Source organism: Myotis myotis, unplaced genomic scaffold (assembly GCF_014108235.1).
Source record: "Myotis myotis isolate mMyoMyo1 unplaced genomic scaffold, mMyoMyo1.p scaffold_m19_p_9, whole genome shotgun sequence".
NCBI lineage: Eukaryota > Metazoa > Chordata > Mammalia > Chiroptera > Vespertilionidae > Myotis > Myotis myotis.
In genome coordinates, this window is record NW_023416401.1 from 73,079,409 (window position 1) to 73,106,469 (window position 27,061).

The window sequence follows — 27,061 nt, forward strand, 5'->3', positions numbered from 1 at the left end:
ACCTCCCCATTGACCCTGCCTTGAGTGTGACAGGGGGCGGTGCCCCAACCCCCCAATCGGCCCTACCCTGAGCGTGACTGAGGGTAGCATCGCAACCTCCCGATCCGCCCTGCTCTGTGCATGACAGGGGGTGGCGCCCCAACTTCCCAATCAGCCCTGCTCTGAGCCCGACCAAGGGCTGCACAAAGGGATTGGGCCTGCCCTCTGCCACCAGGAGCAGGCCTAAGCCAGCAGGTCGTTATCTCCTGAGGGGTCCCAGACCGCGAGAGGGCACAGGCCGGGCTGAGGGACTCCCCCCCCCCCAATTTCAGAGTGGGCAAGGGTTCTGGATATCTCTCTAATGAAGTTATACAAATGTCTAATAAGCACATGAAAAGATGCTGAACATTATTAGCCATCAGAGAAATATAAATCCAAACCACAATGATATACTATTTCTTACCTAGTAGGATAAATATCTATTATTAAAAAGGTAATTATTGACTAGAATATGGAGACATTGGAACCCTCGTGCATTGCTAGCAGGAGTATAAGATGGTGTAGCCATTTTGGAAAATGATGTGGCAGGTCCTCAAGTTGCTAAACATGGACTTACCATTTGACCCAGTAATTCTAGCCCTAGTTATATACCCATGAAATATGAAAACATATAGATATTGTACATGAATATGCATAGCAGCATAATTCAGAATAGCACCCAAATGGGAAAAAACAAAACAAATGTTAATCAGCTGCTGAATGGATTTTAAAACTGTGTTATATCCAGAAAATGGAAAATTCTTCATCCTTATAAAGGAATGATATTCTTGTACATGCTACAACATGGACTTACTTTGGAAATCTTATGCTGAGTGAAAAAAAGCTAGTCATAAAAGACTGCATAATGCTCAATTAGGTAAATCCATAGAGGCAGGAAGCATGTGGCTGGGTTCCCAGGGTTTAGAGAGGGAGTTTTGGGGGCGAAACAGGGAGTGAATACTAATTAGAATAGGTTTCTTTGGCGTATGATGTAAATGTTCAAAATTTGATTGTGGGGATGGTTGAACAAGCTCATGAATGTATAAAAATCATTGAATCGTATACTTTAAATGAGCCAATTATATCGTGTGTGAATCAATATAGCTACTAAAGTGTAAATGGTTTAAATATACCAATTAAAAACAGATTTTTGCATGGTGGATAAAAATATAATCCAATAATGTGCTATTTACAAGAAATTCACTTCAAATACAACAACCTAGGTTGGTTGAAAGTAAAAGCATAGAAACAGATACAGAATGCAAAAATCAAATTTTAAAAAGAAGTTATATTAATATCAGTTAAAGAAGACTTAGGAACAAAGAAAATTATTACAGACAAAGAGAGACATTATATAATTATAAAAGATCAGTCCATCAGGAAGGTGCAACTATTATAAATGTGGATTCATCAAACAATAGAACTTGAAAGTATTGGAAGCAAAATTAAATATAATATTGCAGCTTTCTTAAGTTCTTTAAATCGTGCTGCATCTATAATAATGCTCTTTAATTATAGCACAAGTAAAAATCTTTATTACTGTACTAAGTATTGTTCCTAAAAGAGCTGCCTCTATTTTTTACTCTCAAAATACAATGTTATATAAGGTACTGAATTGTGTGTATATGTATATTATATAGACAAGATCTATAATGCTATAATCATAGAATGAAGGGTTAGATGATAAGTTTTAGGCCTCCTTATTTTATGACACTCACAGAGGCACATAAATTCACAAAAGCAGATAGTCAATTTTTCCATAAATATGTCCAGATGCCATGTATCTATTCTAAAACGGCATTTAAAAAAAAAAACAACTAATTGATATGACTGAGAAAGATCTCTACCCAAAGTGAGAGTATGAACTTTAGAAGTAAAGGCAAATTTCAGTATTTATATTTGAGAACAGTAAACTGCTCGTTAGGAATATAGCCTGTTATCTCACTGAACCTCATAAGTATAATAAATGTGTTTTTAGAATTTACTCTTAAGAGATACAAATTAAATATTCTATCAGCTTGTGTTTATATGTAAATTTAATATGTAAATTTAATTTAAGCCAGTAAATAATTGTATTTTATATAAATGAATACTAGCTAGTATCTGATAATTTTAATACATTATCTTAATTAAATCCTATTCACTAGAATAAATACCTTCAAAAGTGGTCAGCTATAGCACAGGATGAAGCTACTATATCTATTTAGCTCAAATCACCCTCCACCCTCCTCATTTTGTTACTAATCTTGGTTAGTAAGGTCTTTCTTTGTTCAGAAATCTTATACATCTGGTCTCTATACTCAAATCTCTATACTTGATTTATCTGCTTCAAGCATTATGTCTAATCCTCTGTATGCAAAAGTGTAATATCAACACATATACACTTTTCTGCTTGTTCTTCTCTCTCTACTTTCTGTTTGTTTTTTTTTGTTCATGGTATTATTTGTAAAATTTCAAAGTTTATAATATCAGTATATCTTATAACTATAATTTTCACATTTTTAGTTATGTATTATAAATGGTGTTAGGTCTGACTTTCAAACCTTTCACAATGAATTCTCTATTTTGTAAGTTGACTGGAGTGATGTTTAAAGATATGAATCATGCATAATTTGTAGATCCCGTTGGGAAATACTAAAATTCTCAGAGATGTTTCTTGTGTCATCAAATGAAGACAGTAATGACTGTTGCCATTTCCCTTCCCTGCCACTCTGGGGTCAAACAGAGCTCAGGGGTTCACCTAAAACTCCAATTTGGAGCTTTTTCTTTTCTTCATTTTTATTTCTCTTTGTTTTGGCCTCCTGAATGTGAAAGTGTTTTAATAACATTGTATTCACATATTTAAGTATTCAAGCTCTATTACTTAGTCCTTAACCATTAATATCCTACTTGTGCATTTTGACTGGACAAAGATTTTTTTTGAGCAAGAGAGGACCTGTTTTAAAGACCTTTCTATAGAGACTTTTAAAAGGCAAGATTGTTAGGATTATGTTAAAAGAACTTTTGATATTTTGAAAGAAGGTGAGTTTGGTGGAGATACTAGGCAGAAAAGATTGTTTGCTTACCACATTTTTTTTTCTTGGAAATAGAAAGCTATACTTAATTTATACATACACACACACACATACACACACATCAATACACAGGAGTTGGACATGGGGTTATAAACTGACCTGTATAATACTCAGATGTAGGCATGACTCTGTGGCTGCTTCCCAAGTCATCTGGGGACAAAGCGAGGAAGTGCAGCCTGTCCAGGAATTCAGAAGGATAAGAATAGGAAACAATATGAAATTTTATAATATCACAACTCATTCTATCCAAGATCATTACCCAGCTTTATTATTTAAAGAGTTTGAATGTCATTTTTTTTCTGAAGTGATTTTCCTGAGATTCTGTTTTACAATTTATTTTTTCATCTTCCAGTAGATCTATGTGCATCATAGTGGGTCATATTTTGTCTTGTCTGTCACCACCACTTTGGGGCAATATTAATTGATTCCTGGTGAATGCCAACACTTATTCTAGCAATAATTACACAGTAATACTTCCAATGTTCATACAACAGCAAACTAATACAATATATTGAATTTTAATTTGCTTTTTTTTAAACCTCCAATCTACTCTCTTCCTATGAATAAACTTTAGAAATTGACCTTATTACCCTACAAGGAACCTCACAAATTTATTTTAATTGAATACAGGATGATTTATTTTTATTTGAAATACTGGGGACTTTAACAGATGGACTGTCAGATTCAAATGAAGTTTTATTGTTTTATGATAATATGCAGTAATTAAGCTATTGTCCACATAGATTAACACCTACACCAGTGATGGCGAACCTTTTGAGCTCGGCGTGTCAGCATTTTGAAAAATCCTAACTTAACTCTGGTGCCGTGTCACATATAGAAATTTTTTGATATTTGCAACCATAGTAAAACAAAGATTTATATTTTTGATATTTATTTTATATATTTAAATGCCATTTAACAAAGAAAAATCAACCAAAAAAGTGAGTTCGCATGTCACCTCTGACACGCGTGTCATAGGTTCGCCATCACTGACCTACACCCTGGAAGTCTTACAGAGTGGCATCTAAACAGAGGTATATGGTGAATTTGTAATACTGCATATAGACCAAGGGACATTTCTGTCTATTTATTTAATTTGTATATAAATTATATATGAGGAATTATGCACATTCTAAGATAACTAGAGGCCTGATGCACGAAATTCAGGTAAGAGTCGGACTTCTTTCTCCCAGCTGCCGGTACTGGCTTCCCTCTGGCACCTGTGACCTGGGCTTCCCTCGCAGCCCTGGCTTTATCTAGAGAAGGTTGTTTAGGAAGAAGTCTGGTACAATTAGCATATTATACTTTTATTATTATAGATGATACTGGTTAAATGCATTTTATTATATTTATTTTAATATTTGTAACCTGATTAAAAACCTGCCACTTTCAAATTGTTTTTTTCTAAATGTATTGACTTTGGAGATATTTTAGTTCAGTCTTAAGTTGCCTTATGATTATGGACCAGAAACATGGGCAAATATTTCAAAGTAATTTTCATGGACTTTTAACATTTAACATTTTTATGGACTTTTTAAATTTTAACAGTGACCTTGAATCCTATGTGCGATTTTGGAAAGTTTATATTTTTATTTTCAGTACTAAACAGGATTTCTCCAGGGATTTTTGTTGTTTACTTTGGATAACTCTGTTTGTATAGGTTCCACCTGAAAATATTGTAACGATCAGGAAGGAACAACATTTTGAACACATAAAACACTCCACACGGATTACTTGAAAATGACAAATCAAAAACTGTCATGTAATAGAAAAAATATACTTTGAAGTGTAATCTCTAGTATTGTATCCCCTCTACTACAATTTTAAAAATTCTTTATTGTTGAAAGTATTACATATGTCCCCTTTTTCCCCCATTGACCTCTCCCATCCTGCCCCTGCAACCCCAGGCCCTCACCACCCTATTGTCTGTGTCTATAGGTTGTGCATATAAGCATATGTGTTCATTGGTTGATCCCTTCCCCTGCCACCCTGCCTTCCCTCTGTGGTTTGACAGTCTGCTCGATGTTTCTATGTCCCTGGTCTATTTTTGTTCATCAGTTATGTTGTTCATTAAATTCCACATAACAGTGAGATCATGTGATACTTATCTTTCTCTGACTGGCTTATTTTGCTAAGCATAATGCTCTCTAGGTCCATTCATGCTGTTGCAAATTGTAAGAATTCCTTCTTTTTTACAGCTGCATAGTATTCCGTGGTATAGATGTATCACAGTTTTTTAATCACTCATCTACTGATGGGCACTTAGACTGCTTCTAAATCTTAGCTATTGTAAATTGCTCTGCTATATGAACAGAGGGGTGAATATTTTCTTTCTAATTAGTGTTTTGGGTTTCTTAGATTATATTCATAGAAGTGGGATCACTGGGTCAAATAGTAGTTTCATTTCTCATTTTTTGAGGAAACTCCAAACTGTTTTCCACAGTGGTTGCACCAGTCTGCATTCCCACCAGCAGTGCACGAGGGTTCCTTTTTCTCCACATCCTCACCAACACTTGTTTGTTGATTTGTTGATGATAGCCATTCTGACAGGTGTGAGGTGGTACCCAATTATTGTTTTGATTTGCATCTCTCAGATGATTAGTGACTTTGAGCCTTTTTTCATATGCTTTTTGTCCTTCTGTATGTCCACTTTGGAGAACTGTCTATTTAGGTCCTTTGTCCATTTTTTAATTTGATTGTTTATCTTCCTTTTGTTAAGTTGTATGAGTTCCCTGTTAATTTGGGAAATTAACCCCTTATAAGATATAACATTGGCAAATATCTTTTCCAATGCAGTGAGCTCTCTTGTTACTTTGTTGATGTCTTATTTTGTTGTGCAGAAGGTTTTAATTTTGATGCAGTCCCATTTATTTATTTTCTCTTTAGTTCCCATTGTCCTAGGAGATGTATCCGTAAACAATATTGCCACAAGAGATGTCTGAGATTTTGCTGCCAATGGTCTCTACTACAATTTAAATCACACTCAGGTCCTGCATAAAGAATGAACTTTGGAGTCAGATTTAAAATAATTGGGATGAGAAACATAAAATGCCCAAGAAATTATTCTGGTAAGAATTATAAGGCTAGGTCAAAGAAGTCAATCAACTGTATGTGAGGCATGATCTTTTACACTTTTTGAACTTTAACAGTCCTTAGCAATAATCTGCAATATACTGATATTAACAAGACGCACTATTGCCATCTGGACATCAAGGGTAGAACCTTTGGCTCTGGATGAGGTAAAGGCAAGATTATTAGATAGATGTGTTGGCAGATAACTCCCTTTTTTAATGTCTTAGGATTTGGGATATAAAAACCAATGGACATAATTTTGAAACATCTGTGCTTTTAATGATCCTCCACATGACAATACATTAGGAAATGGAGTGTCCTCAAGCATCACTTCGTTGCAGTGATAAAAAAAAAATGTTCATTTTGTCTAAATATGTAAATGGAGTCAAATTCACCTCTTAGTAAAAAACCTATTACACCAAACATGTAACTTGTTTTTTTTTTACTTCAACATTCTCTTGCTTAATATGGTTTAGTTATTATTTATGCAAATACTAACTTCCAACAGGGAGGTAAGGGATTTTACACTAAAAAAGGTCTAGATATAATAAAAATATGAACATTCTCTAACTAACCATGATAGCAAAAGGATGATTACACCAAAACTCATTTGTCAGGGATAGCAATAGTAATTGAGTGTAAAAATTGGGCCTATACACTCTGACCTTGGGTTATATTCTTGGTGTTTAAAATTGGTATTCAACTATCTTTTGAATGCATGTCCCACTTCTGGAAATAAAGAGACGTGAGAATTTTAATGAATCTAACTCCCTAGACCTCCGGATTGTGTGAATTTAAACTGAATGGGTCTTCTCTTCCCTTCTGTCTAGGTTTCTTGGCTTTCTGGTTGTTTCTGTCCTCTCTGGCTCTTCCCTGCTCAGGGAGGGGATTCTGCAGGAAAGCCTCTCTCTGCTATTTGTTGCCTGGCATTGCTGTCAGCTCTCTCCCAGGGGAGTAGGCGGTCTTCTTCTCTGGTGCTCTGCTGTCTTGCTTTGAAACTCTTGGGGAAAGTTGGTGCCCACTGCACCATTCTGACCATCTCTGTTCTATGATTTGTGAGCAGTGTGTCTGCCCTGTTCCTCCTGGACCTGATTTCCCTCGGTTGTCATCCTAATGAGCAGGACCTGCAATCACAACCTTCCTTAGTCTAGACTGGATTGTGGTCCTTCTCCTTGGCAAACTGGGTTGGAATTAAGTTTAATTCTGTCTCTACCTTCCAGTGCTCCTAATCCAATTTCTATAAGCATCACCACTAGGGTCATTCCCTCCTCCTTTGCCTGCCTGACTGATTGGTGGCATAAGTGATGGTATGTTAGTCCCTTGCAGGTGGAAAAATCTCTGCATAAGCTTCCAGGAAGCCAAGTTCAGAAGGGAAAACATGATGAGTTACAAAACATTCAGAGTATAAAGAAAGCAAATACAGCAGTTGGCAGGGGAGACAGCAACTCCTCCTAAAGGGAACTGGGATCTTTCTTTATATTTAGGAAAAACTCTTCTTTATTTTAATACATCATATATTTAAAGGTTAAAAATGATAGACACCACAGCACATCTATTAGAATAACTTAAAATTTTAGTCCTCCGCTCTACCAGCTGAGCTATCGAAGGGAGCACAAGAATAACTTAAATTTTTAGATGTTGAATATAACAAATGTTGGTGAGAATGCAGAGAAATTGAATCTCTCTCATCATTATTGGTATGAAAATAAAATGGTAAAAACCATTCTGTAAAGGAATTTGGCAGTTTATTTTTTTTATTAATTAAAATTGTTATATTGAGATATTTGTGGTCTTGCATGCAGTTGTAAAGAATAATACAGAGACCCACATATGCCTTACCCAGTTTCCTTCACTGGTAACACTTGGTAGAACTGTAGTACAATATAAGCTCTCTATAAGTTCTTTCTCTGTTTTTGCATTCTATTTCTTTGCAGAGAGGTTCTAATTTTCCATTTAAAACTATAGCACAATATCATTGACAGGCTATTGACATTGACAGTCAACATACAGAACACTTCTGTCACCTCAAGGATCCCTCATGTTTTTTACGGCCACACTCATATCCCTTCCACTCCATCCCCCCCTTAACCCTCTGCCATTCCAAGAATGTTAAATAAATGGAGTACTATAGTAGGTAACTTTAGTATCGGCATTATTTCTACCAGCATATTTCTCTAAAGATTCATTTAGATGGCTGCATGTATCAATAGTTGCTATCTTTATGTTGCTGAGTAGTATTCCATGGTATAGATGTGCCAAATACATTTCACCATTCACCCATTGAAGGGCATCAGTATTGTTTCTAGTTTTGGGTTATTTTGAATATAAAGATTCATGTTCAGGTTTTTGTGTCAAAAAAGTTTTCATTTCTCTGGGTTAAATGCCCCAAAATGCAGTTGTTATATTGTACGGTCGTTGCATGTTTATTTTTTACAGAAACTGCAAGAATATTTTCCACTGATTCTGTAGCATTTTACATTCCCACCAGTAATGTATGAGTGATCCAGTTTCTTTGCTTCCTAACCAGCATTTGGTATTATAACTATTTTTTTATGCCATTCCGGTAGGTGTATAATCATATCTTCCTGTAGGTTTAATTTGCATTTGCCTAATGACTGATCTTTTCATTTGCTTACTTGCCTTTAGTCTATCTTCTCCAGTGAAATGTCTCTTCATATCTTTTGCTCATTTTCTAATTGAATTGATTTTTGTTGTTTAGTTTCTTTTGTCATCTGTAATTTTTTTATAAATCTTTATTGCTGAAAGTATTATGTGTGCCTCCCTTTTTTCCCCACATAAACCCCCTCCAGCTCCCCCCACCCCCTGCCCCAGGCCTTCACCACTTTATTGTCTGTGTCCATATATGCATACAAGGCCTTTGGTTGATTTCCTCCCACCCACCCACTCTCCCCTGCCTTCCCTCTGAGATTCCGCACTCTGTTCCACGCTTCCCTGTCTCTGGATCCACTCCGTTCATCAGTTTATTTTGTTACTTAGATTCCACATATGAGTGAGATCATGTGATGCTTGTCTTTCTCTGGCTGACTTATTTCACTTAGCATGATACTGTCCAGGTGCCTCCATGCTGTCTCAATGGGTAAGAGATTCTTCGTTTTTACTGCTGCAGTTTTGAGAGTTCTTTATATATTCTAGCTATTAGTGCTTTGTTGGATATGGAGTTTGAAAATATTTTCTCTTAAAAGGGTCTTTCACAGAGCAAAAGCTTTAAATTTTGATGAAATCCAAATTTCATTTTATGGATTGTGATTTTAGTATAAAGCGCAAGAACTCTGCTTATCCCTCAATTCCAACGATTTTCTCCAATTTTTTTCTGAAAGTTTTACCTTTAAGTCCATGATTTACTTCAAGCTAAATTTTATATAAGGTGTGACACATGGGCCATGACTCATTTTTATATCAATGACTGTCTAATTGCTCTAGCACTATTTCTTGAAAAGGCTATTCTTCCTTAAGGTAATATGTTTTTGTTCCTCTGTTAAGAATCTTTTGGCATATTCATGTGGGTTTGTGTCTGAGTTCTCTAGTCTTTCTGTCCCATTGTTATCTATGTCTCTATCCCTCCACCAATACCCCCAGTCTTGATTATTGTAACTAATCACAGTTTACTGGTATTATCATTTTTATCAGTTCAAGTAAGTATAGAAATCTTCCTTCCTTTTACATCCCTTTGCCCTCCCCTATGTATAATATAAATATCTTACCTATTTCCTCTATGTACATTTAAAACCATAGTAGATAGCGTTATCATTTTTGCTTCAACCATAATACAGAATTAGAAAACTCACGAGGAGAAGGAAAATCTGTTGTGTTTACCCATACTTTTTCTTGACTCGTCTTTTCTTCTACCTGATGGTCCCATGGTCCTATTTTCATCTTTCACTTCCTGCTTATTTTAGCCAATTTTGTAGGGCAGATCTGCTAGCTACAAATCCTGTTAGTTTTCTTTCATCTGAGAATGTGCTGATTTTCCCTTTATTCCTGAAGAATATTTCTACTTAGATATAAAATTTGGGGTCTTTCAACTCTTAAGATAAATTTGTGCCACTTTTTTGTAATCTTCGTTTAAATGAGAAATAACACTGTCATTTGAATTATTTTCCCCTTATAAGTAAGATAATTGTTTTTCTCTGCTGCTTTCAAGATTTTTTTCTTTGTCTTTAGTTTTTAGGAGTCTAATTATAATGTGTGGTGGCATGGATCTTTTGGGGATTATCCCAATTAAGGTTTTTTTCAGCTTCTTGATTCTGTAGGTTTACGTCTTGTGCTAAATTTGAGAAGTTCTCAACCTTTATTTCTTCCAGCACTCTTTTAGCTCTGCCCTCTTTCTCCTCTCCCTGAAGGACTCACATTATGCAAATGCTAGGTCCCTGTGGTTTCCTGCTTTTGTTTTCCCAGTTTATTTTCTCTCTGTTTTTCAGATCCAATCATCTCACTGTTTTATTTTCCAGTTTACTGATTCTTTCTTCTGTCCCCTTCATTGTTTAGCTCACTCCCTGGGCTTTTATTTTGGTTATTCTGTATTTCAGTTCTAAAATTTCTATTTGATTCATTTTATATCTTCTACTTTGCTGAGACTTTCTATTTTATTGTTTGAAGTGTACTAGTGTAATTGCTCACTGAAGCATTTTTATCATGGATGTGTTAAGTCTGTGTCAGATAATGATAACATCTGTGCCATCTTGGTGTTGGCATTTATTGATCATTATTTTTCATGCAGTTTGATATCTTGCTGGTTCTTGCTGTGATGAGTGATTTCTTTTTATTGACACCAACTCTGGATCCTATTTAAAACTTCTGTTTTAATTAAATTCCTCTGACACTACTCTGGCAGGGGAAGAGAGGGCACTCACTAAATACTGCCAGGGAGAAATACAATTCAGGTACCCTACCTTGTCTTTGTTCACACCCAAGGATGGGGCTTCTCATTACTTCTGAGTGCGAGTGGATGGGCTGGCTCCTGTGGTGGTCTCCATTTATCATCCTAACTATGTAGTTAATAATAGGAAAAGAGCAAAATGGAGGCCCAACATTTTAAGTGTGGTCAACTAAGCAGCTTCAGAAAGCTACAGCTTCAGTCTCCCCAGGAACCACTTGTCCATTCCCTGCAGATCACTGGAGAAAGGGTTTGAACAAAAGGGGAGTCAATGAATTTGGAGTGGAATAGGGGAGGTGCTTGCCTGTTAATCTAGCCTGGAAAAAGACCATTGGCTAGAAAGGTGGACCCAAATGCAGGCCTGTGAAATCTTGGAAGGATAAAATCCCCAAAGAGTTCCTTTTCTCACTTGCCTTGTAGTTCCCTCTCACTCTCTTGCTCCATGACCCACACTCGCCCCTTTGCTAGCCTGCCATGTGGCCTTAGCAGCTGCATGCTCCATGGCCAGGCAGACCCCACACACAATGACTGCAGCTGGGAACACAAGCTAAACTAGCCAAATGTTGGATTGGACTGCACTTTAATGTGGAGCAGAAATTCTGGGCAGTGGCCTTAATTCTAGTTCTGCTGAGACACAGCTGGAAGGATGTGACAAAAGGATGAAGATGGGACTTTGGAGGAAAACTCCCTTAAGTTTACATCATTAATAAAGTTTTCCACAAAATCCCATCCTCCTCTGAGGGCCTCAGTAAATTCTTTTCCCCTCACCCCAAGCGTTTCACTTCCATCGATAACACAGTGATGCTGTGTAAGCCTCTTTATCATCTGATGAGGATGAAAGTCTAGCTTCCTGATTGGTGTACTCTGATCTCTTCTGTAATGGGGGTGGGGTAGGGATTGCTTCATTGCAGCCTCACAAAGGTAGAGGTCTCTGCTCCTTACTTTGCCTTGCTGGTAGAGTGAGGCATAGTGTGTGTGTGTGTGTGTGTGTGTGTGTTTTCCTGTTATGTTAGGCTGGAATATACTTGTTATGTAAAATTTTGTCTGGTCTGGCAGTAGGCTTTTGTTGGACTTTTTCTTTTATGTCTGCATCTATGGGCATTTCTGGGTTACCAATATCTTTGGCTCTAAGTTTGGAATATATGGGGCAAGGAGAGAACTCAGCACTCTGTCATCCTTTTGGTCTTGTCTGTCTTTTACTTCATTTTTCAGAGTGGTCTTGTGGGGTTTTTGCTATTTGTTTGTTTGCTTGCTTGCATTTTTTAATTATTCATAATGTTCAGAATTTTTAGTTGTTTATAGCATGGGAAATAGAGAGAATTGTATCTACTATATCTTCCCAGAAATGGAAACAGCAGCTTCTTATAAAGTTAAACATAAATCTTCATGTAATCCAGCAATTGCTCTTTTGAACACTTGACTCAGAGAAATGAGGACTTATATTCACACAAAAAATATGCCATGGAAGTTTCAACAGCTTTATTTGTAATGGCCAATGATTGAACACAAGCCAATGTCCTTCATTGGACAAATGGGTAAACAAACTGTGGTATGTCCATACATGGAATACTACTCAGTACTGAAAAGGAGCAAACTCTTGATGTATGCATCTACTTGGATGAATCTCAATAGCATTATAGTAGACCGGGGGGGGGGGGGGAGCCAATTTCTAATAGTTACATATTCAATGATTCTATTTATATAACATTCTAAAAGTTACAAAATTATAGCGAATGAGGTTTTACTGTTCCCAGGGGTTTGGGTTGGGAGAGGGATATTACTATTAAGGGTTAATAAAATACAGTTTCTCTGTTGTGATGGAACAATTCTGTATTTGGCTGTGGTGATGTGTACTCACATTTATACTTATGATGAATTTCATGGAACTACACAAAACACACACAACACAAATGAGTGCATGTAAAAACTGGTAAAACTCTATGTAAGATCTGCATCCAAGTGAATTACATTGTACCCATGTAAATTTCCTGGTTTTGACAATGTGCTATGGTTATATTTATTACTAGAGGCCCGGTGCACAAAAATTTGTTCACTCGGGGGGGAGGGGGGGTCCCTCAGCCCGGCCTGTGCCCTCTCACAGTCTGGGACCCCTTGGGACATAATGACCTGCTGGCTTAGGCCTGCTCCCAGGTGGCAGAGGGCAGGCCCAATCCCTTTGTGCAGCCCCTGGTCGGGCTCAGAGCAGGGCCGATTGGGGAGTTGGAGCTCCGCCCCCTGTCATGCACAGAGCAGGGCAGATTGGGAGGTTGCGATGCCACCCTCAGTCACGCTCAGGGTAGGGCCGATTGGGGGGTTGGGGCACCATCCCCTGTCATACTCAAGGTAGGGTCGATGGGGAGGTTGCGGCGCCAGCCCCTGTCACGCACAGAGCAGGGCCAATCAGGGGGTTGGGGCGCCGCCACTCTCACACTCAGGGCAGGGCCGATGGGGAGGTTATGGCTCTACCCCATCACACACAGAGCAGGGCCCGTGGGGGGGGGGGCGGTTGGGGAGCTCCCCCCTATCAGGCACAGAGCAGGGCTGCTCAGGGGGTTGGGGCCCCGCCCCCTGTCACACACAGAGCCGCAGGGCGATCAGGGATTTTGGGCGCTGCCCCCTGTCACGCTGATCCCGGTGCTGGGAGGCATATTACCCTTTTACTATATAGGGTAGAGGCCTGGTGCATGGGTGCGGCCAGCTGGTTTGCCCTGAAGGGTGTCCTGGATCAGGGTGGGGGTCCCCACTGGGGTGCCTCGCCAGTCTGGGTGAGCGGCTGAGGGCTGTTTTCAGGCTGGGAATTACTGAAGTTCCCAACCGCTCCTTTTTTTCTTTTTTTTTTTTTTTTATTCTGGGCCAGCTTTACCTTGAGGCTTGGCTCCAGCTCTTAGGCCTCCACGGCTGAAAGTAGGTTTCTGGCCTTTGCTTACAATGATGCGAATCTGCTGGCTGAAGTCTGGTGGTATTTGTTACAATGTTTCTTAAATTGCCCGCTCAGAGGCCTGCAGCCGCAGGCGGGGAACGTTGGTTTCCTCCAACGATCCTCTGTCAATGAGGCAAGCAAGCCTCATGTTAGTTTCAAGCTGCCTGGCTGCCGGCCGCCATCTTGGCTGACAGTTAATTTGCATATCTCGCTGATTAGCTAATGAAAAGGGTAGCGGTCGTACGCCAATTACCATGTTTCTCTTTTATTAGTGTAGATAGTTATGTTCATTGGGGAAAGGTAAACAGGAACTCTATGTATTTTTGCAACTTCTTGTGAGTCTTAAACTACTAGTATTTCAAAATCAAAAGTTATAAAAAATAATAGCTTATAACAATGCTTTAAAAGATTTTTAAAAATTGAAATGTTGGCTACACAGAAAGTTAAAATGTTTTATATGGCATATTGATTCTTCTATATTTTCCCTCCTCCCACTCATTATTCTCTATGTTCTTCTCTGGCTAACCCCGGGCCTCAAGAAGCTAACTTTTATTTACTGTATCACCTAGCCACCTCTTCTTCCACATCTCCAGCTTTTATCAGACTCTGCTAGTTATTTTCTCTCTTCTTATTCCTAAGACCTAGCAGTAGAGGCAGCTCTTTCTTATTGTTAGTATCTTTGTTGGTTTCTGTAACCCTGCCTGCATCTATGGGTATAGCCCTTTCATTAAATACTTTTTCAGTTAAAACCTTTGAGTGTGCCACCTGTTCCTGTCAGTCCCCTGATATATTTTGGGGAAAAAAGAGACAAATTAAATGGAATTACATACGATTTGTAACTCATATTGATAACAAAGATTTACTCTCCCTAGAATACAAAGAGTTTATACAAAAGGATAATAAGAAAGCTAACAGCCAAAAGAAAAATGGGCAAAGGGTATGAACAAGTAGAAGAGAAATTCCAGATGGCCAAAAACATGTGAAATATGTGCCCACATTAGTATTTAGAGAAATTCAATTTAAAACAATGAAATACATTTTTTACATATATGGTGGGGTCAGATTCCCCTTAGGACTGAAGAATTATTCTTGCTACTTAGAGTGTAGGTAGCTGACAACTCTTAATTGATTCCTTCTCCAAGAATGTTTCTCAGTCAGAGAGAGAGGTCTTGACCAAGATTATGCCCTCTCCCTGAGTTGGATTCATGATGTGAGATACAGAAGTCCAACTCTGCCTCCAGGCTCAACAACTCTAAAGGGCTATTTTCCAGGGAACCCAACCCACAGCACAGCATGTGTGAGCCTGTAGGGGCATAGGAACTCTTAGTGTGAATTGTTGCAATCTCTTTTGGAAAACAATCTCATATAATCAGTTAAAAAGATAAACATATATCTTCTGATTTACAATCTTAATTTTCAGAGTTAAAAACAAGAAAACAGTACACAACGATATATGTGTATACTGCGATTATATTTACTAGATTACGTGTATACTGCAATTATATTTACTAGATTAAGTAAAAGTTAGCCTAAATATGTGTAAATAGAGAAATGATCTACCAATAGAGGAACGATATGTCTATGATTTGAGATTATTATTACTAAGAAGAATGAACTAGATGTGTATCTGATGGCATGCTGAGGATACCTAAATATCAATGATATAATGTAGAATAATAATAAAAGAAGAAAAGCAAGTTATAGTTGGGTGTGGGAGTGCATATGTACATGGGCCCTGCTATAGCTCATGGAAGATCAACAAATATCAGTGACTGTTCGAAGAACATGTTTTATTGGGGCTGCTCTTCAGCCAAAACGTGCTTGCCTGGCCATGCTTGTTATTGATGGTGATGACCACTCTGATTGGCTGGGTGTGTATCCTGATTAGTCACTGCCTGTGCTATTCTGGTTAATTATTTTGATTTTATCTCTGCCTATAAAGCACATTGTCAGCTAACTGACGATATTTGAAAGCCTGCTTATATAGAGAGTTGGCAATAGAAACAACAACGTAAAGATTCAGTAAGTCACATTTGCATTCAGATTGTGCCAGGCATTTGGATAGAAAAGGAAATAATTAAACTGAGATATTATATTATATTACAAATATAAGTAATTAGAATTATAATTAAAACTCCTAATTCTATCTGGTAAGCTCCCTATAATAGACACTTCTTTTTCATTATGAATTGCATACAGAAGGAGAGAAAGATTATACATTTTATAATTGAATAGTGACAGAGCATTATTTCTTATTACTCCCACCTTGGGCTTCTGGAGTATTGGAGCGTACATTTAGCAGTGCCAAATTCTGAAGTTTAGGAGATACTGTTGTAAAGCATAACATACATTAGAGATGCATTGGGAAGAGAGAGAGGTGACATTTTATTAAGGCCTTTGAGTTAGTTGGTGGAGTAGTAAGCTTATTTTGAGTTAGTTTTGTATGATTTATATTACCTTTCTACTGGATAAAATACAATAGTAGAATGAGAGAGTATTTTGATTCATTTTATAAATAAATAGATGATTATTTAAATAAATACAGGGTGAGGCAAAAGTAGATTTACAGTTGTGAGTATGTAAAAACACAGTTCACCCTTGTATTAATATCTATTAATTATTGTATTATTATCCGTACAAACAACTGTAAGCCTACGCTTGCCCCACCCACCCTGCATTTGCAGGCTAGAGTTTGCTCATTTGTGTTTGATACGACCTGACACTGCAGAAGGGCAAAGGATCTCATTATCACCCAGGTCTTTACAAGAAAGGGTCCCCAGTGCATGACGTGGCAATTTGTTGCCTATATTTGGATGGATTTAGACAAAAGCTTGCATCATTTAGCGTTCAGTTCCTGTGACAGTACCTTTTAACATCTTTCTTATTGTTCCATTTGAGGGTCACTGCAAAGCATTCATGAAGACTTTGTGGTTTAGGGAGCAAGTGAGGCTGTTGTCTAATTTGTTGTAATTGCTTAACTCACTCAAATAGTTGAATTTACCTCCGAATATGTTCAGCAGCTTAGAAGAGAGGTGTTTGTTCAAACATGAAATCCTTATAATTAGAAAAAAGTTATATGGGTTTGTGTTATATAAATGATAGCAAACTTTCTCCCTGCCTAATTTAATTAATGTTTAAATAATAACCTTGGTTTAGTTCTTAGTAGGGGGAAGCAGGGAGGAAAGATTATGTATGGAAAATGTAGGCTTTATAGAGAAGTAACATACATTTTTCTGTGTGCAATACTTTTCCCCTTTAAATCTCCTCCTAAATCCCCTGCCTGAGGGAGTGGATTAGCTGTATCTTTCTTCAGTCTGAAATTAACCCCCTCCCTGCAAATTGCTACAACTCTCTGCTTTCAGGTTACTACACTGCAGGGGAGTACACAAAACGTTCTGTCTCTTTCCAGCCCAATTTATCTTTGAAGTGCCAAGAAGTGATACTCTGGCAGCATGTAAATCTGAAATTCTGTTTTGTTTCAACAACAACGAAAAAGAAAAAAAAAAGGAAAGAAAGAAAAATAAAATAAAAAAATTCTCACTCAGGCGTGGTTCCCTTCAAACTGGCCATCTTTTCCTCCTATCCTTTTCCTATCTCAGTATCTGTGAGGTGTCTCGTTAATGGACTGGTATTCCTGACACAATGCTTTTTGGGAGTTAGATTTCTGGCTAAATCTATGCCACATTTTCAGTGACAAGCTTTCATACAGGGAAAATGAAAAATAATACCAGAGCCTTGAATAATGTTGTTAGCTCATCTTCCATGAGTTAATTACATTTTTTCTCTTAAAAAAAGAAAACTATTAAAACTTCAATTTCACATTATGTTGCTTTCACAAATACATTGGTTACTAGTATAGATATTGAGCCATTACTGAAAATGAGTTTTGTTGGCTGGATACTACTACCAGGAAGAACAACGTGGGGCAAAAAAAGTGTGTTGGGGGGGGGGGGGTTATATCTTTCCATGTCTACACAATCTTGTCCCCAGCCCAGTTTAATGAAACTGCACACTTTTTCAAAGAACTTATCTACTAGACTTGGTTTAGCAATCTACCAAAATTTAGGTCCTCCATATTTTTTTCTTCCAATATCTAGGGAGTCTGAAATTAACTGAAAATGATTGTGTCTGCCTCCGCTTATAAAATAAAAGTAAAATAGAGTTAGGCAAATTTATTTTAGGGTGAGCTGACTCTCTTTTATATGGCTAAATCTATTTAGTACCTTAAAAGTTAGATAGATGCTAAGTCAAATATTATAGACTGTGAATGTTATAAACTGTGAAGGGTAAAAGCTACAAAGACATTGGGACCATGCATGCCATTAAGGGAAAGAGTTCTGAAATCAGCCCATAGAAAGTGATTACAATGAAAAAGGCAGGCAACACCAACCATTGGTGCTACTGAGGTTCTTTTCTTCTGGGGGGAAGTGCCACCATTTTGGAAAATTGGCAGCAAAACAACAGCTAAATAGGCACTTACCTTCTGATTCAGCAATTTCATGCCTAGGTGCACACCTAAGAGAAATGAATCTATATGTTCTTCAAGGACATGCACAATAATATTTATAAGAGCACTATTGTTACTAATCCCAAAGTGGAAATAATCTATAGGAGTATGGATGAATTAATTGTGGCACATTGTTACAAAAGAATAATATAGCAAAAAAGGTGAGTCAACCATAAGTACATACAATGACATGGATGAATTTCATGAGGTCAGTATTGAATTAAAAAAACTGGACATCAATGAGTATATTTACTATTATTCAATTTTCTTCAAATTCTATTATTCAATAAACTTAAAAAACAAGTAAAAATAATCTATGGTATTACAAGTTAGGGTGGTGGTTAGAATTACAGGGTAGTGACAAGAAGAGTGCACTTCTGGAGTCCTGGTGCTATTCAGTTTCTTGATCTGTATGCTGGTTACCTTAGCATGTTCACTGTGTGATTTTTACTTATATATTTACTCCAGTAAGAAAGATTAAAAATAAATAATGAACAAAAAAAGCCAGCTATAGAAATGAAGAATATTGGCAGCCTAAAAATGTTTGTGTGTTTTTTTTATTTCAATCATAAAAATAATTTAAGAAAAAAATATATTATTAAACTCTATGAAAATTTGAGAGTCAAAGTTTATACTCTCCAAGTGGCCAAGGCTAATTGAACAGAATGTACGGCAGTTCCCACATTGTTTCAAACTTTCCTGATCTTTAGAATTGTGGAAGTTTGTCAACTATATGGACTCTAAGTTCTTTTTTTTTTAAATTGATTTTTAGAGAGAGGAAAGAAGAGAGAGAGAGAGAGAGAGAGAGAGAGAGAGAGAGAGAGAGAGAGAGAGAGAGAGAGAAAACTATGGCTTTGTTGTTCCATTTATTTATGCATTCACTGGTTGGTTCTGTTTTTTTAATCAATATATATATTGATTTTAGAGAGGAAGGGAGAGGGAGCGAGAGAAGAAACATCAATGATGAAAGAGAATCATTGATCGGCTGCCTCCTGCACATCCCCCACTGGAGATTGAGCCCACAACCCAGGGATGTGCCCTTAACTGGAATCGAACCTGGGCCTCTTCAGTCCGCAGGTTGATGTTCTATCCACTGAGCCAAACTAGCTAGGGCCACTGGTTGGTTCTTATATATGCCCTGGGGATCAAACCAGCAACCTTGGTGAATCAGGAAGATGTGTTATGCTAATCATCTGAACTACCTGGCCAGGGCTCTAGGTCCTTTTTTAGGAGATTCTAATTTAGTGTGCTTAAGATGGGGCCACGTATCTTATTTTTTAAGGACAAATGTTTTATTTGGTAACAAGGCCTATAAAATGAATTCTTAATTCATTTTTATCTCTTCTGCTAACTGAACTGCATTAGTCAAATGGATATCAGTGTACAAGAATTCCCGAGGAGTCCTTGATCTTTTGCAAAAGTGCAAAGATGCTTGAGTTATGCGACTTGCAGTTTTTATTTTCTAGACAATATATCAGCAATTCCTACATTTTCCTTCCTGTTTTCAAATTTCATGACAGGAAACAGAAGTACTGCCTTGACATTATTGGAGTCTTTAAGAATCATGGTGATTCGGTCGATGCCCATGCCCCAGCCATCTGTGGGGGGCAGCCCATATTCCAGGGAAATGCAGAAGTTTTCATCTATAAACATGTTCTTCAAAAAGCTGCCGCTGCCTCATGGGGTCATTGCTTATTTCCTTCTTCGTGACAAAAAGCTAAAACGCTCAGTCAGACTGTTTTTAGAGCAGTGCCATTTTGACAAAGGGCTCATTATCTGTGGGTGAGCACAGATGAATGCAGGATCGGTGCATGTCACTTCCAGGAACTCCCCACAAGCTTATCAGAGAGCCTGGCTGTGGTCCAAGGTAGAGGGCATTCAACAGCTTTTGTCACATGGATATCAAGCATTTTGTGAGTTTCTTTAGTTTTAGAGAATTTAGTTTCTGGCAGCTTCACTCCTAAGGCTTTCTCAAGCTCTTCTACATGCTGATTCTTCAGAAGGGTGGGGCAAGGTCAATGTAAGCTTGGCCCTCTGGTCCATCTGAATGGTAGATCACCTGTAACCCCCTGGAATGTGCTTCACCATCCTGGAAATCATCTTCTCCATGATTTCAACAAGATTGTGATACTCTCATAGGCCAAGTAGAGATCACAGTTGCTGAACTCAGGATTGGGAGTCATATTAAGTCCATCATTCCAGAACTGGCATCCAATTTCATAAACCTGGTCAATGTCATCAACCACCAGCATCTTATGGTAGAGTTCTGGAGCAATTCTCATATATACATTCAGGTCCAGCTCATCATGGTAGGTGATGAAAGACTTGGACACAGCACCCTCTGGGATGATGTTCATCATGAGAGCTTCAGTCTCTAGGAATTACAACTCATCCAAAAAATTTACATTTTTTAAAATTGATTGATTGATTATAGAGAGCAAGGAAATGAGAGAGAGAGAGAGAGAGAGAGAGAGAGAGAGAGAGAGAGAGAGAGAGAGAGAGAAAGAAATATTGATTTGTTGTTCATCTTATTTCTGGATTCATTGGTTGATTCTTATATGTGCCTGAAATAGGGTTAGAGCCTACAACCTTTGTGTATGGGGAGGACCCTCTAACCAACTGAGCTAGCCAGTGAGGGCCAAGACACTTCATATATATGTGATGATCTTAGAGCATAGGATAAATTTCTGCCTCACAAAGTCATTCAGGATCAAGTTCAAGTATCCCTGACTGACATATGGTGTTTCCTTGTCTTTGAGGCCAAAGTGGAGATGAGGTAACATATGAAAGCAAAGAGAAAGCAGTGTGATCTCATAGGGAATGATGCTCAGCTCACCCTTCTTGATTTTCCCAGGATTTCCCTGAACTCCAATTATGCCTCCCTGACACAGTTTGTTATTGATATGAATAAATTGTTCTTCTGATTTATGATTCCTGTAATTGGCCATGACTTGAAACTTGACCCCATCTCCTCTGAGGTGATAGAAGTTGAGTTTTCCCCAAGAAGCTCTTTTGGCATGGATTCAAACTGCCACCTTTAAGGTGACGTCACTCAGATGGTCCCCAGGCTGCAGGTGACTATATTCTTTGATGAAGTGAGTGAGGGAAACATCTATATGTAACTTATGTGGTTGCGGGTCCTCCACATTGGACTTTAGTTGATAGACTGCTTGTCTGTAGATCTTGCAGTATTGGTTTGGGTCCAAGTTTTCCTCACTGGCAGCCACATCATTGTCAGTGATGTGGTTGGTGGCAGCAGCATTGGCTTGTATCTCATTGAGCTTCACTGTTGGACCCCCTTCTCCGCTACTTTCTTCTCAGCTTTCAGCTGCCTCTTTAGCTCATTTTTGCTTAGCTTCAGCTCACCTCCATCCACATGCACCTCAGGCCTCAGCCATTTCTCTAGAGGATCCAACCTTAAAGGTGGTATCTTTATTTTTAAGTCACAACTTGATTAATCTAATGATTAGTCAAAAAGTGAGAAACGGAATTATGTGATTTTTTTTAATTACAGAAAAAAATGACATAGCTCAAATTATTTCTGTTTCTCCTCTGTCCTCCCACTTATCTCCAATTCCATTCTGAGCAGTGATTCTCAAACTTTGCTTTATGTAGCTGTTAAAAATGAAAATTTCTTGCCCTGGCTGGGTGATTTAGTTGCATACCTAGGTTTTGATTTGATCCCCTGTTGGGGCGCATGCAGGAGGCAACTGATTCATGTTTCACTCTCACATTGATGTTTTTTACTCTCTCTCCCTCCTTCTTCTCCCCTCTCTCTCTCTCTAAAATAATCAATAAAAACATATCCTTTGGTAAGGATTTAAAAATGCAGATTTATCTGACCCTGAGGATTTTGAATTGTTAAGTTTGAGGAGAGGTATATACATTTTTCATAAGCACATTAGAAGCAGCTCAGATTAGGAAATAGCTGGTTTTAGTGTAAATTGAAAAACTAGGGCCTGGAGGAAAAGAACATACTGGCTAAACAGATGTATGTGGCTTAGTTTTTCCACTTCATGGCTAGGCTAGTTAACTAGCATTGGTTATTATCAAGTCTCTAATAAATATTAAGGTCATGGAGATGGGAGGTGTGCCTGATTTCCTTCTTATCAGTAACTTCGCAGCATCTGTAAATGTACTATTAAACCAATGAGCATTAGGAGAGTCATAAGGTCCAGATGATTTGTTATTTTTTGCATGGTTTTATTATAACCTGGAGAAAGTGAGCTTCCTTTTATATTTATATCACCTTTAATAAAAGAGTAATCATTTTTCCAATCTCTAGGTTTATTGAATACCTATTACGTACTTCGTTTCTGAAATACCATTTGGTCCCTGTCATTCCATGGGCTCTACTAGGAGGCTTAGGAGCAAAAAAGATTCATTTTACAAATGGCACAGGGCCTCATGAATTCTGATGTTTCACTCATCAGAATTAGAAAATAGGTAAGTGTTAGACTGCTTACAGTTCTTTGATAAGCATTCTGTTAAAATCAAAATGCAGAAAAATAAAATAAAATAAAGATGCAGAAAAATGGTTTTAGTTTATTGTAATGCAGATTCAATCAGTCCTTGTAAATTGTAATCATGGTTCTTTCTCCAATTAAGGAAAAAAAAACAAATTATTCAGTTTTCTAGAAACTTTGCTTGCCTACCACCTTGTCCGTATGCATTAAGCAGTTGCTGTTAATTCTAGAAGAATATTATTTTATTATTTCAGGAATGCAGAGGTATAGGGTATGGAAAAGAAGAAAAAGACTGTTATCCTATAGTTAAATGATTAATTATATTCAGTTAAGAAGTACTTTCTTAAGACATTTTGTCATAGATCTTATGGGACCCCAGACTTTCTGAAGTTTCTTTGCCTCTTACATTCTGTAGTTCCTGTTGGTACATGGAAGTGCATTATAGAAGAGTTTAATGGGATAACTAAGTATATTTATCTTCTATATTATTTCTGTTTTTAAAATATAGGCCAGTCATGTCTGAATTTTTAGGAAAACAGGTAAAATAATGTGAGGTTATTTTAGAGATGAATTGGTGGTACCCATTTTAGAAGGCATTTCAGCATCTAATGTAAATATTTACAACCTGGAGTAGTTGGGATTCTAAACTACTACTTGGAAGAGAGTAAATTATTAAAATCACTTTGGAAAACTGACAGTATCTACTAAAGTTAAACATATATCTACCCTATGATTTAGCAGTGCCACCCCTAGGTGTATTCTCAAGAAAAACATGTGAAATATTCACCAAGAGACTCCACAAGAATCTTTATAGCAGCACTATCCATATCATCCCCAAATGGAAACTACTTTAACATCAATCAACAGTGAAGAGGATAAATAATGAGAATGAATTGTCTTTACTAGACACAATCATATATATAGATAGATAGATCTCACAGACAATATTAAGAAAAAGAAGTCAGATGCAAAAGAGTATCTACTGTACAATTTCTTCTATTCAAAGCACTAAAATAGATAAAACAAATATTTGTTATTAGAACTCAGGATAGCTGTTATCCATGGAAATTGTATAGTAACTGAAAGAGGCATGAGAGAGTTTGGCAGGGTAGTGATAATGTTTTATTTTTATTTTATATGCTGCTTATAAGGGTATGTTCAGTTAATGAAAATTCTTTTTTATTATATTCTAATAAAAATTTTAAAGAGCCCTGGCTGCTGTGGCTAAATTTGTTGGGCCTTGTCCCCTGTACCAAAAGGTTGCCAGTTCAACTCCCAGTCAGGGGACATGCCCGGTCAGGGGCTCAGTTCCTGGTAAAGGGTGTGTAGGAAGCAGCAGATGGATGTCGTTTCCTTCTTGCTCTCCCTTTCCAATCCTCTCTCTCTAAAATATAATTAAAATAATCTTTTTAAAAAAGTTTAAAAATATTTATAAGCATGAGTTTAATGCAAATTGGAATCAGTTTTTATCAGTTATGTTTACACAAATCTATTTTAGAACATGATGGTCTTTGGTAAAATTAGAGATCAGTATAAATATAAACAGCAGTTTTGGGCATGGTGAAATAGCCATTTTGTTGTGTGTGTGTTTTTTGTGATGGTAGGGTTTTTTTTTGTTGTTGTTGTTGTTGTTTTTTTTTTTTTTTTTTTTGCATAGTGTTTAGTATAAGATATGGAGGTGGTATGCACAGGAGGAATAACATCAGGATTTGGTATCATAAAATCAGATTTGAGTTCTGGCTCTGTTTTAGATAACTGAGTTTTGGGGCCATATCACATAATACCTCTAGATCTCAATTTCCTCATATAAACGGCTATATGGATCCATTGTGAGTCCATGGAATTATTATTACTTTATATTGTTTGTTTACCAGAATGTGAATATCATGGGGGCAGAGATTTTTGTCTGTCTTAGTCATTATAGTATGCCAAGTTCCTGGAACTATGTCTGCCAAATAATCAACACTTACTACTAAATATTTCTTAACTGAACAAATCACTAAAATAGAAATATTGAAAGCACTATAAAAATAGAAAATCTGCACAGATTCTAGCTACTGCTCTTACTACTGTCAGAATATTATTAAAAGTCATGAGGCTGCCAGAGGATAGCAACATGGAAACAAAGAAAAGAATAAAAGGAAAGGAAAGGAGAGGAGAGGAGAGGGAAGGGAAGGGGAGGGGAAAGTAGGGGAGGGGATAGGAGGGCTGGAGAAGGGAGGAGAGGAGTCTCTATCTTACACCATACACAAAAGTTAACTCAAAATGGATTAAAGACTTAAAAATAATACCTGAAACTATAAAACTCAAGAAAGCATAGGAGGTAAACTCCTTAACATTGGTCTTAGAAATTTTTTTTTTTTGGAGTCGGCACCAAAAAACAAAAACAAAAATGGGCAAATATAATAAGTGGGACTACATCAAGCTAAAATGCCTTTGCACAACAAAGGAAACCATCAACAAAATGTCAACCTACAGAATAGGAAAAAATCTTTGCAAACCACATATCCAATAAGGGGTTAATATCCAAAATATATAAGGAACTCATATAACTCAATAGCAAAACAAACAAAAAAAAAACAATAAAAAATGGTCAAAGTAGCTAAACAGATGTTTTTCCAAAGAAGGCATACAAATAGCCAGCAGGTATGTGAAAAGGTGCTCAACCTAACTAATCATCAGGGAAATGGCAATCAAAGCCACAATGAGATATCACCTTACACCTATAAGGAGGCCTCCTATCAAACAGACAAGAGATAACAAATCCTGACAAGAATGTGGAGAAAAGGGAATCATCTCTTTTACACTGTTGAGAGGAATGTAAACTGGCACAGCAACTATGGAAAACAGTATGAGGATTCCTCCACCAATTAAAAATAGAATTACCATGTGATCCACATCTGGGTATATATCCAAAGGAAACAAAATCATTATCTTGAAGAGATATGTATACTCCCATGTTATATTGCAGCATTATTCATAATAGCCAAGCTATGAAAACAACCTAAATGTCCATCAGCAGGTGAATAGAGAGTTTCCAGTCAAGATGGTGGAGTAGGTAAATGCTGTACTCACATCCTCCTACAACCACATGAGAATTACAACTAAAGTATAAAACAAGCATCATTCAGAACCACCTGAAATATATCTGAACAGAAGTCCTATAACTTAGGATATAAAGAAGCCTCATGAAAACTGGTAGGAAGGGTAGAGACGTGGAACGAGCTGGTCCCACACCCATGTGTGGCTATTAAAATTGAGAGGGACATTCTGGCTGTGGAAGTCCCCATTGAGGGGAGAGGGGTTCCATCCCCACAGGAGGACCCCAGCCCAGGGTGTCAGTGCCACAAAGAGAAGTCCCAATATCTTCTGGCTGTAAAAAACAGTGAAGACTGTGGTTAAAATTGATGTCTGCTGGAGTCCCAGGAAGTTTTCTTAAAAGGCCTGCACACAGACTCACTGGGACTCATTTAATCTGAGCTCCAACACTGGGGCAGCAGCTCTAAAAGCACCAGAGACATAGGGGAGGAACTAAATTGTCCAGTGAGGGCTGGGCACAGCTTTGCCCCAGACAGAAGTGCTGGCAGCAGCCTTTTTTATTTTTTCCTTTTTCTTTTTTTTTTTTTTTTCTGAGCCCTCCCCCAACAGAGTTAGCAGGCAGGTGCCATATCAGAATCTTCAACTTGGCTAACACTCTTTACCTGCCCTGGTGATTCCCTGTGACCCTGCCCCACCCAACTTGTAGGGTCACCCAAACAGTTTCCAGTGATTTTCACACAAATGGCCTGTTTTTGCTCATACTTTGGACTTTACTAAAATCTCTCAAAGGTTTAAAAACCCCAAACAAGAAGCATCTGGTGTTAGCATACTTCATACTTCTTGCTAAGGGGCCTCAGGACCAGCACCAGCAGTAGCTGGCCTTGTTTTCCAGCTGGACTTCTCCTAGGTACCTTCAAGCCCAGCAAAGTAGCAGCCATCTGCAGATTGCTTTGTAGCTCATGCCAGGTGACTCCAAGCAGGGCACACAGGTGGTGATTGACCTTGGCCTGCACTTCCTGATAGCCCCCAGAGCTCGTGAACCTGGTGGAAAGCTTTAGATTTTGCTCTAGG

At 37.7% G+C, this 27,061-nt stretch overlaps 1 protein-coding gene and 1 pseudogene across 2 annotated transcripts in view; one reads left to right on the forward strand and one right to left on the reverse strand.

Moving 5' to 3' along the window:
• MACROD2 (mono-ADP ribosylhydrolase 2) overlaps positions 1 to 27,061 on the forward strand; it is a 1,927,670-nt gene that overhangs the window by 488,946 nt on the left and 1,411,663 nt on the right. The gene's annotated exons all lie outside the window — the stretch shown is intronic.
• LOC118663173 lies at positions 19,941 to 26,928 on the reverse strand (annotated as a pseudogene).